This window comes from Bufo gargarizans, chromosome 2 (genome assembly GCF_014858855.1).
Source record: "Bufo gargarizans isolate SCDJY-AF-19 chromosome 2, ASM1485885v1, whole genome shotgun sequence".
Taxonomy (NCBI): domain Eukaryota; kingdom Metazoa; phylum Chordata; class Amphibia; order Anura; family Bufonidae; genus Bufo; species Bufo gargarizans.
Window position 1 is genome coordinate 595,406,693 of NC_058081.1, and position 12,061 is coordinate 595,418,753.

The following is a 12,061-nucleotide window of genomic DNA, read 5'->3' on the forward strand; positions in this document are numbered from 1 at the left end:
TTCTACAAGTGGCTCTGGTTCCCTCTCTTGTACAGTGCAGATCACAGCACTGAAGCGGCTGACTGCTAGGATCGGAGGGTATACTTGCATTACCCACAAGATAATTATGACAAAAGTCACCAAGTAGCAGCAGACATCCATCCATGATGTACATAAGAGGAGATGGTGAAGAGGATGGGAGTGGTAGTGACTCTGATAAGGGGGTACTCCCTTAGGTCGTTGCTCCCTAGGAAGCCAGTGCAGAGGATGAATGTAAATTGTGGCACCAGATGAGGAGGTATTGTGACTGATTGTGCGACAATTAAATGTCACTAGCAGGAACTTGTGGATATAGGTTGACTGTGTGATGCAAAAAAGAAGCGAGTTCTGCACACTTGTTGATATTGGCGCTTGTGCAGTACTTGTCAGTCATCCAATACCACTGACATATTCAAAGCACTCCAATAGATTTTATGCAATTAGTTCCTTATTTTATTGTGAAGATTCAAACATCCAAAGGATGATCCAAATGTATATAGTACTGTATTATAGATTCTGGAAATGCCACTAAGTATATTAAAACCTCATATATTGGTCCAAGACACCGCACGGAGACACATCTTGTCCAGAGAGGTATCTGCAGAGGAAGGTCCGAAACATTCGGTTTAATATACTTGCAGTAATATAATTGCATTGACGCTATTGGAGTGTGTGAATAATTCAATGGCACTGTGTGATTGGCTGGCTTGAAGTTTTTCTGACCTGGAGGTAGTTCTAGGTGATTGGTGTCTGACCTGTTTTCCTTCACTGGCAACAGGGTCTGTGAAGCCGTGTTGTGGTTAGGGGTTTATCTCCAAGTTTCTGGACCCTATGCAAATTCTGTACCAAGGCCCCTCAGCCATCACTGCAACGACTTGTATAGTATTGTGTAGTAATTGTATATATACTATACATACTGTCAGTATAATATTGTACAATTGTCATAGACCACTAAGTAAACATTATTTAGTCTTAAAGGGAGTCTGTCACCTCAAAAATAGTTTTCAAGGTAAGCATTTCACAATGTAGAGTAAGTGCTCCATAACACAACCATGCATTACTTGTGAAAATCTGGTCATCTGTCCCTGAGCAATGCTTCTTTTTATGCAGGAGCATAATTATTGCTGTTGCAGCTGCTATGATGCCTGCACTCTGTTATCTGTTGTGTTACATAGGACTGCAGGTGACATTACTGCATTGTCCGTACTCAGAGAGTTATCTCTGTGTTATTTGTGGTGTTACATAGGACTGCAGGTGACATCTACTACATTGTCCGTACTCAGAGAGTTATCACTGTGTTATCTGTGGTGTTACATAGGACTGCAGGTGACATCTACTACATTATGTGTACTCAGAGAGTGACAAGTGACAATGTTTTGCACCCGCGCGGAAAAAACGCAAACATGGAAGACAATCGCAGTGAAAACTGACTTGTTTTAGTGTCAAAATCGCTGAACGCCTCCGGCCCCAATCCGCAACGCCCATGTGAAAGGGGCCTTAGGCTGGGGCTACACGGCGATCTTGGGTGTGACAGCTGTCACACATACAAGCATCACAGTGTAGCAGGGCAGCCTTAGGTTTGCAGCATGACCTGCAGGTTGCAATGACCTGGACTCCAGAATCAAAAAAAAACAACTCTGTTGATTAATTTATTTTCATATTTGTTATATGACTAAATGGATGGGGAGTTGTATGGAGAGCGCAGGTGATCTTGACCAGCCGCAGAAGTGGGAGTTGCAGCAGAGAGGGGAGGGGGTTGCGGCGAAGCAGCTGAGGGATGAAGCGCGTCCATTCAAAAATTTGCTCTGGGACCCAGTTATTTCTAGTTATGCCCTTGGTTTTATTTATATGCAAATAAGGTTTTAAGTGCACAGTTGGCGGAGCCGTTCTGTCCAGTGCACCCGGCTTCCCCTGTATCCTCACTATGAATCTCAGAGATTGTCAGTCAGACAAGAGGGGAAGGTAATGGCGGTGTTACTGGCGGAGCAATGATGCACCAAACTGAGTGGCTCTGCCACGGTGCAGTGAAAACTTTATTTGCATAAAAGTAAAAACAAGCATTTCTTGGAATTCGAGGAGCAGATTTTCACAAGAAAGCTTTGGTCATGTTTTGGGGCATCTATTCCACATGGCTTACTCTGAAACCAAGTCTGAAGATGACAGACCCTTTCAGTATGTTCTTCCTGTTTCTGCATGGGTTTCCTCTGGATACTACAGTTTCCTCCCACTTTTCAAAAAAAAAAAAAAAAAAAAAAACACTGATAAGGAGTCTTGGGTACCAATGTGAATAGTGACAGTATCTGCACAGTGCTGTGGAATTTGTTAGTGCTAAATAGGTGAAAAAAAAATTAATTATAGATTTAATTTACCTTTCTTAGAATGTTTTGTCACCAGTGGCGTACCTACCATAGGGGCAGACTACACTATGGGTCCCGGGGTTGCTGAACTCCTGTTTCGTACATGAATACACTGTATTGGCATGCGCCGTCACTAGGGAGGTGCTCAGTACATAGAGAATTTTACAGCTTCCATTGATTCAAATGCTTTGTAAATTCCTATCATGTAACCCCCCCTAGTGGTGGTTTCAGGCAGCCAGTTTATTAATATCTTTTTTAAAGGGAAGCAAATAGATCTGTATGGGGAGGTTTATCATTGTATTTTTGCCAGTCATCTGGTGTAAATACATTGAGAAATATGTTGAGAAAAAAGCTGGTTGGAATAGCTCACTCTTATGTGACAGGGAACAGGGGCTCTAGTCCAAAATCTGTATCACCCATACAGAGGAAAATAGGAAATTGCTAATAAGTTACGGACTGGCACTCTGTATGTGTGGTTATAAATAAATGAACAATATATAGTGATCACACTCAATTTAATAACGAAATCAATATCCATAAACTACTATAGACTATTAAAAGGTCATAAAACAATCAATCACACATGTATATGCTAGCACACATTAAATGTTGAAAAATGCGCAATAGTTCTTGAATATGTAAGTAAAGATAACTTCCTAATAGGACTGGCTTAAAATCCAACAAATAATCGGAGCGCTCCAAATAAGAATAAAAATTCGGATCCCATTTTCTACATCGAGTTCCCGCGATACTTTGCTGCGAGATACAAGTTTGCTTTATGACACAGACCACGTGACATGCCGGCGTCCGCCTGAACAGCGCGGAGAGACAAACACAACAGCAGCTTTTATGTCGGGCATGTAATGCCGCATCTTGGGATGCGGAAATTCTAATCCACCCAGCAGCAGGTAAGACCTGTATAGGTGGGCATCATAGTACAATTGCTACTTGGTTTCACTACCGCGGATAAAAACAAAGGTCGGGACATTGATTTGCATATCACTGCTATTATATTCAGGACTGCTCCTTCCATCTAAGGACGTTTTGGCTTTTACAAGCCACAAGTGATAGTGATATGAACATATTTCATGCGGACTTTTGAACCAACAAATTTAGCCAGTCCTATTAGGAAGTTATCTTTACTTACATTCAAGAACTATTGCGCATTTTTCAACATTTAATGTGTGCTAGCATATACATGTGTGATTGATTGTTTTATGACCTTTTAATAGTCTATAGTATTTTATGGATATTGATTTCGTTATTAAATTGAGTGTGATCACTATATATTGTTCATTTATTTATAACCACACATACAGAGTGCCAGTCCGTAACTTATTAGCAATTTCACATTGAGAAATATGGCGTTCAAAAGTGGCAGCATATTTATGAAGCACCTGTTCCACTTTTTCTGATAATCTGGGTAAAGCAAAGGACTACTTTTTTTTTTATTCAAAATGTCTTACACTAATAAGGAAATTCTTTATAAATCTTTGGAATTGCACTTTACGTTCCGTGTTGCCTTGGAGTTGACTGGGTGGGGCAGAGAGGCCCATACTAAGCTTCACTATGTGGCCCTGTGAGATCTGTGTAGGCCCCTGTTTATTATCATAAGCAACTAATTTGTATACGCAGTCCTCCATTCTTCTTCAGTGTTAGGGGCATAGCTGGAGGGATGTGCCTCAGGTGCCAGGTGCCAGAGAAGCGCCAACATGCCTCTTTACCTAATTAAGGACATTTTTATAGAGTAATGAGCAGAGACATAGCTCAGTGGCATAGCATGGGGGGGCGCCAGGGGGGCCATTGCCCCGGGCGCCAAATTGTAGGGGGCGCCAGGCAGCAGGCAGTATAATAAGGGTGATGGAAGCCTATGGATCCCATCCCCTCCGTTCTGCCTCATAAGCTTGAAGCCTATGAAGCAGTAGAATAGCGCAGGAGATCGCAATTACATCACCGTGACCTCCTGCGCCGGGTCTCGCAAGATGACATGATGACACGGCGCAAGAGGGCAGGGTGATGTGTTCCTGACTGCCTGCGCCGGGACGCCAGACCAAAGGCTACAAGAGGTGATGAAGAGAGGTGAGTATTTTTTTTTTTTTTATGTAAGTACTAGGGGCCACACTGGGGGCACTATGGAGGTGGGGGAAAGAATGTGGGTCATTATATATTATACAGGGGGGCCAATATATATTATAATAATATAGGGGGACCATTAAATATTATACAGAGGGGCCATTATATATTATACATAGGGGCCATTATATATAATAATTATACAGGGGGGCCATTATATATTATATTTATACAGGGGGGACATTATATATTATACAGAGGGGCCATTATATATTATAATTATACAGAGGGCCCATTACTAATGACCCCTCTGTATAATTATAATATATAATGGCCCGTCTGTATAATATATAATGGTCCCCCTGTATAATTATCATATATAATTGCCCCTCTGTATAATATATAATGTCCCCCCTGTATACTTATTATATATAATGGCCCCTCTTTATAATATATAATGGCCCCTCTTTATAATATATAATGGTCCCCCTGTATAATTATAATATATAATGGCCCCTCTTTATAATATATAATGGCCCCTCTTTATAATATATAATGGTCCCCCTGTATAATTATAATATATAATGGCCCCTCTTTATAATATATAATTGCCCCCCCTGTATAATTATAATATATATTGGCCCCCCTGTATAATATATAATGGCCGGTCTGTATAATTATTATATATAATGGCCGGTCTGTATAATTAGAATATATAATGGACCATCTGTATAATTATTATATATAATGACCCCTCTGTAATATTAGGATATATAATGGCCCCCTCTGTGTTATTATTACATATATATATATATATATATATATATATATAATGGCCCCTCTGTATAATTATTATATAAAATGACCCCACCCCAGTATTATTATAATATATAATGGCCCCCTCCATATTATTAGGATATATAATGGACCATTATATATCCTAATCAGTGATGGCCAGTTCGCAGTGTTCGCCAACGAACACATGCGGGCTGCCATCTTAATTCACAAGTCCGGCGATGCACAGGTAAGCCCTTACATGTGCCTGCGCCGTGAGCCGGTCTGAAACAAATGCGGTCACCGGGAGCAGGCAGTTCCGAGAACAGCCGCCGGGGGCCTTCATCGGGCTGTTCTCGGAACTGCCTGCTCCCGGTGACCGCATTTGTTTCAGACTGGCTCACGGCGCAGGCACAGGTAAGGGCTTACCTGTGCATCGCCGGACTTGTGAGTTAAGATGGCAGCCCGCATGTGTTCGTTAGCGAACACTGCGAACTGGCTATCACTGATCCTAATATTACAGAGGGGCCATTATACATCATACAGACTGGGCCATATTATATTACACAGAGGGGGCCATTATATATAACAATAATAACTAATAATAATAAAACTCTGCAGAGATAAGATGCATCTGAAAGAAGGTGTCATGGCGGTCTTATCTCTGAATGAAGACGCTGAGGAAAGTCTACATCACAGGGAATGTCACTGGATGGATGAGGCATGTTGTGCTGTATTATACTGTATATTTTGTAGTGATGTATGTAATGTCCAAACACATATTTGTTTCACGGTAGGGTTGAGGGGTGGATTGAGAATATGGCCCACCCTGCCGCATCCTGGCCCTAGACTTCAGGTCACACTGTGCATGTTCTGAATTCTGGGGCCACACACCCATCTACTACATTATCTGTACTCAAAGAATTATCACTGTATTATCTGTGGTGTTACATAGGACTGCTACACTATCAGTAAAAAGGGGCGTGTCCAAAGGTTGGGGGGGGGGGCGCAATACATGGCTTGCCCCGGGTGCTGGCAACCCATGCTACGCCACTGGCATAGCTATAGGGGGTTCAGAAGTAGCAGTCGCTACTGGGACCAGGAGCCTGAGGTGGTCCCAAAGACCCTTGTGCCATATAAGAAGACACCGGTATTATAGAAAGTGCATGCTGGTCAAGTAACACCTAAAGCTGGAGGGAAGGGGTTAGGTCAAAATTTGGCATGGTGGGGGTGCTCTTTAACTTTTTGCCGAAGGCTATGTGCTTCCCTGCCCCTGCACTCCACAAAGCACTGCGGACTGCGGGAAGGGGGGCCCAAGCTGAACTCTTGCACCAGGGCCCATGAGCCTTTAGCTACTCCCCTGGTAATGAGCTGATTACTTCCCCCCGGGGGCAGGAGAGTTTAGACACCGCCCTGTGAGAACTATGGTCACCTGGCATTCAGTCTTTGTTAATTCTTAATGGTTGTGTTTTGCATCCTGTAAGCAATGTAAAATTTAATTTTGAGCTTTAAAAGCTTCTGAATAACATTTATTTTTGGAACATTCAGCGTCAGAGCTTGTTAAACAGAACCCTAAAACTGATTTTGTCTCAAGAACCTCAGCGCCAAGCAATGTGCTAGAAAATGGTTCCAAATGGTGGCAAGCTCCAACTTGTATTAAACTATATGAATTAAATCGTAAATTTGAAGTACGGTATATGAAGCCAAATCCCACTCTATAGAATGCAGAGAATATGAATTCCTAGATTAATCTTGTTCTCTAGACTTGTATGACACAAACACTCAGGTCCTAGTTTCTGCCAGTTGAGGTTCATGAGCCGGCCTGGGTCCTGCCAGTAACAAACAAAAAAAAAAACACCTCTGCTTTTTGGATCTCTCAATCAACTACTTCTTAATGCTATTTAATTTGTGGGCCACAAGGAGATTAAAGTAGGCTCAACTGTACCAGGGCAGGAGACAGCACCCATCATGAGATCACGATGGTCCAAGGACTGGGACCCCTCACAGTTTCCTAGAACTAAGGGGCCATAATGCTTTGTGGTCCTTCAGTCTAGTGACTGGTATGGGTCTCAGCCTCTAGACCCCCACTAGTGCTTTCTTAGAAATGAGTGCTCGAGATGCAATTTTGCTATGTTGAAATGTTGCTGTTGACGTTGACTCTAAAGGACTGGAGATCAGCAGACAAGCAGCTGGGAATCACTTCGTAACTTTGAGCACTATGGGGCAGATTTACTAAGATTGGCGTTCCAAATCCCAGTCTTAGTAAAAAGTCTGGAGGGGTAAGATCCACCAACTTTATTAAGTGGTGCAGGCTTCTTTAAGGGTTATTCCCATCATACCTTTTCATGACTGAGATGGAAGTTTAAGCTACATTAACACAGCCATTTTTAGAAGAAAATGGTGCTATTCACATGGCCATTTTGTTTTTAAACCTAGTGAATAGTGTCCGTCAAAAAATAGAACATGCTCTATTTTTGGCCTATTTCACAGCCAGACAAACACCACTGAAATCAATAGGACTGTTTTTAATGGCAGTTTAAACCCCTATGGACTTTTATGCTGAAGGACCTGCGCTCAAGTGTGATGACGACACCATGAGCTCCCAGCGATCGTGCTGGTAGCGTATGGTGACATCATACGCTTGAGCACAGATCCTTTGACAGGTCCTTCAGCATCAATAGAGGAGCGACTGCCTTTCTTTGTGCAAGTGAATGAGATCATTTTTTTTTCAACTTAAAAAAAAGTACATTAATACAGCTGAGGACCACTATGGGGGATATAGGGGGCACTGTCGGGGACATTATTACTGCTGGAGGCCACTATGGGGGACAGTATTACTGCTGGGGGTCACTATGGTGGACATTATGTATACTGCAGGGGTTGGGATTTTATTAAAAAAGCCAATGAAAATCATTGTTTTTAACGGCCATTAAAAACAGATGCAAACGGCAATAAAAAACAGATGCAAATGCCCATTAAAAACAGCCAGATGGTCAGAAAATGGATGCATAACTGGCTGAAAAATGGTAGTGTGTCAGTTTTTTATGGCCATTTTTTTCACTCTCATGTAAATGTAGCCTCAGCAGTGAAAATATCAAAAAGCAGTTTTAGGTTCGTCTAATAAAAAGCTTAGTTAAAAGGGTTGTTCACTTTTTCCTATTGATGACCTATTCTCAGGATAGATCATCAATATCAGATTGGCAGGGGTCCAACTCCTGGCAGCCCCACTGATCAGCAGTTTGAAGAGAAAGCAGCGCTGCCTTCTCTGCTCTGTTTACTTGCTTGCCGCAGCAATTGCAGTGGTGAGCAGGTGTAGTTATGGCGTCCTCATTCACTTCTATGTGATGGCTCTGTCTGTTTAAGTGCATAGGAAGGAGCCTTCCCATAGAAGTGAATGAGGACGCCATACTTGTAATTACACTGCTCACCACTGCAATCAGAGCAGAGAAGGTGTAATTTTACATTACCCTACTTCGTGAGATATCCCTACCTCCTAACTTCCGGTCGCACCGCAAATGATGTGGGGAGGCGTGCTGGAGTTGTGCCGATCTGCGCATGCGCAAAACGACAGTTTATGGAAAATCTCACAGCGGAGTTCAGCTGCACACCGGGACACTGTGCATGCGCCGGAGAGCCTCAGTAGGAAAATATTACGCCGCAGTGTGCAACTCCACAACATCTATCCGATCTCCACGCCTGCACAGTGTGGGGATAGGGAAAGCTGATGGCCATTTTTCTGTTAAATAAATATATATATGTTGGTAAGGCTGATTAGTCAGCCTGCATTTGTGGGAGGGACAGAGGCTCTTCATATACGAGCCACAGCCTCACTCACAGGGGTGTGTTCTCAGGTGCCGCACTAACCTCAGACTCCCTACAACCACATTGAATCGGGTTTTGGACAAGGTTCAGCATTTCCTCACGGTAGAAGATTCAGATAGTAGGTCGGTCTTCACGTCTCAAGCGTTAAAATAATTCTCAGGGGCACACAGTAGAACAACGCGCGGACCACGGCTAGCAGATAGCTGTTGTCTGGAGAACTATTCTTCCTATCTACATAGTTATTTTTGGCCCTCATTCCTGCATAGTCTAGGCAGTTAGGTTTCGGTCCCACAATCTCCTGAGGCTAGGGCATTGCCAGTACTCCTTAGAACCAAAACTTTACAAGGTTCAGTTGGTTTTTATGATCCATTTCACAATGTATTCCCGGTCCTCCATTCTGCTTTGGGGCAGTATCCGCGATATTGAGCATCATCTCTGGCCTTGTCATCCACAAGATGGGTTGTAGGTCTCCTTCCGGCCTTGCCTCATGCACCCCAAATTTTTCGCTGTAGATCCCTGACGCCTTGCAGTTGGCTTGGGGATTAGTTTGCACATGCCATTCGAGTTCCTTTTCTACCCTACTTGGTCTCTCCCTAGGGTTCTTCGGATATCTCTTGGCCGTAGCCATGACCACAAGTTGGTAAGGCTGATTAGTCAGCCTGCATTTGTGGGAGGGGCGGAGGCTCTTTATATACGAGCCACAGCCTCACTCACAGGCGTGTGTTCTCAGGTGCCCCACCCTCCCTCCCTTATCGTCTCATTTCCACAGGGTATGCCCACTTATAGGCCTACCCACGATCATGGCTTAGGGCACACAACAAGCCATTTAGTCAGGTTAGCTAGGACACGCCTAGCTAGGTTAGGTTGTTCCCGTTGTTTCTCTCCTTAGGGTTCTTCGGATATCTCTTGGCCGTAGCCATGACCACAAATATATATATATATGGGGGTTGTCTGCCTGCGCAGTGTGGGGGTAGGGAGATCGGATGGATGTTCTAGAGTTAGCCGCGCTTGCGCACTGGGTCGTTATATTTCCCTACTGAGGCTCTCCAGCCTGTGTAGCTGAACTCCGCTGTGAGATTTTCCCTAAACTGACGTTTTGCGCATGCGCAGATCGGCACAACTCCGGCACGCCTCCTCACGTCATTTCCGGTGCGACCGGAAGTTAGGAGGTAGGGAAATCTCACGAAGTAACTGCTTTATCTTCAAACTGCTGATCGGCAGGGGTGTGAAATTTTGCATCTTTTAAAATAAAACAGCTAAGTGTTATTCAAGATTGTGAAAAGATTCAGGCTGCAAAGGACAAATAACTGCAATTTGTTTCAAAAACGTCCTATTGGAATAAAAAAAAAAGCAATAATAAAAAAAAACATTCATCTTAGGGTACTTTCACACTAGCGTTTTTGTTTTCCAGTATTGAATTCCATCACAGGAGCTAAATACCGGAAAAAACGAATCAGTTTTATCCTAATGCATTCTGAATAGAGAGCATGCCGTTCCGTATGCATCAGGATGCATCAGTTCAGTCCCTCTTACGTTTTTTGGATGGAGAAAATACCTGCTGCAGTTTTCTCTCCGGCCAAAAATACTGAACAGTTGCCGGAATGCCGGATTCGGCATTCAATTACATTGAAGTGTATTAGTGCCGGATACGGCATTAAGTGTTCTGGCAAAATGGATCCGGCTTTCTGGATGTTCCGGATGACACCGGAGGGACGGATCCGGTATTTTAATGCATTTGTTAGGCGGATCCGCATCCGGATCCTTCTGACAAATGCCATCCGTTTGCGTCCGAATTGCCGGATCCAGCAGGCAGTTCCGGCAATGAAACTGCCTGCCGGAATCCTCTGCCGCAGGTGTGAAAGTACTCTAAGGCCTCTTGCACACGACCGTATGGCTTTTTCAGTAATTTGCGGCCCACAAAAAACGGATCCGCAAAAAATAAGGATGACGTCCGTGTGCATTCAGTTTTTTTGTGGAATGGAACAGCTGGCCCCTGATAGAACGGTACTATCCTTGTCCGTTATGCGGATAATAATAGGACATGTTCTATCTTTGAACGGAACGGAAATACAGAAACGGAAGGCATACAGAGTACCTTCTGGGTTTTTTTTCGGATCCATTGAAATTAATGGTTCCATATACGGTCCGTATACGGAACGCAAAAAACAGAACGTAAACGTGTGCAAGAGGCCTAAAGTGCATGTATAGCCTTCAAATGATATCTGCATTTTTTTTAAAGTTATAGTACATATAAAAGGTTTTGATCAGTGGGGCTCTGAAAGCTGTGACCCCAACCTACTGTTAAAAAAGGGGGTGGAAGCTCTTACACAGGGCCGTGTCTACCTACTGCTGCAGACGGACTAGAGAAGGGCTCTTAGACTTTGTACTGAGTTTGTCTCTAGCAACGAGAAGTGACCAGCATCAGGAAGCAGGTAAGTAGGTTTCCCTCCTCAGGTCTGCCTGTGATGGGGGGGATTGGATTTCCAACCCCCCTTTCACCCACAAGCGTGCAAAGCCCCTAAAGATACAGTTGTGGCTGTCTTGAGGTTTTAGTTTTTTTTTACAAGCCCTATGAGAGCTCCATTTAGTGAATAGATGTCATTGGAGAATTCAGGATAAAGAGGGGAAATTGCAAGTGAAAGGAGGAATATTTAAAATCCCAGTGGGATGATAGGTCAAGTCATTTTACAGCTTGCGAGGCCCTGGAATAGTGCAAGGTAATCATAGGACTAATTACTGGGGCCTTACTACCTACAAGGCTTGCATAATGTTCCCCTTCACTTAGCCGTTAAAGGTATCACATTTAATCCTTTTTGTTATTTTTCCAATACAAAATTGTTTTACCATCCAACCTCCGGGACTATAACTGGGTAATATTATCACCAGTTCATTACTGCTAGATCTCTGCGCTGTTTTATTAGAAGCAGGAAAAACATATGCGTGTGTGGCAAGAGCTCTTGTTAAAATGCAGCCAGTGTCTTGCGAAGTGGGAAAATTAGACCCCCCTCAGATTGTTA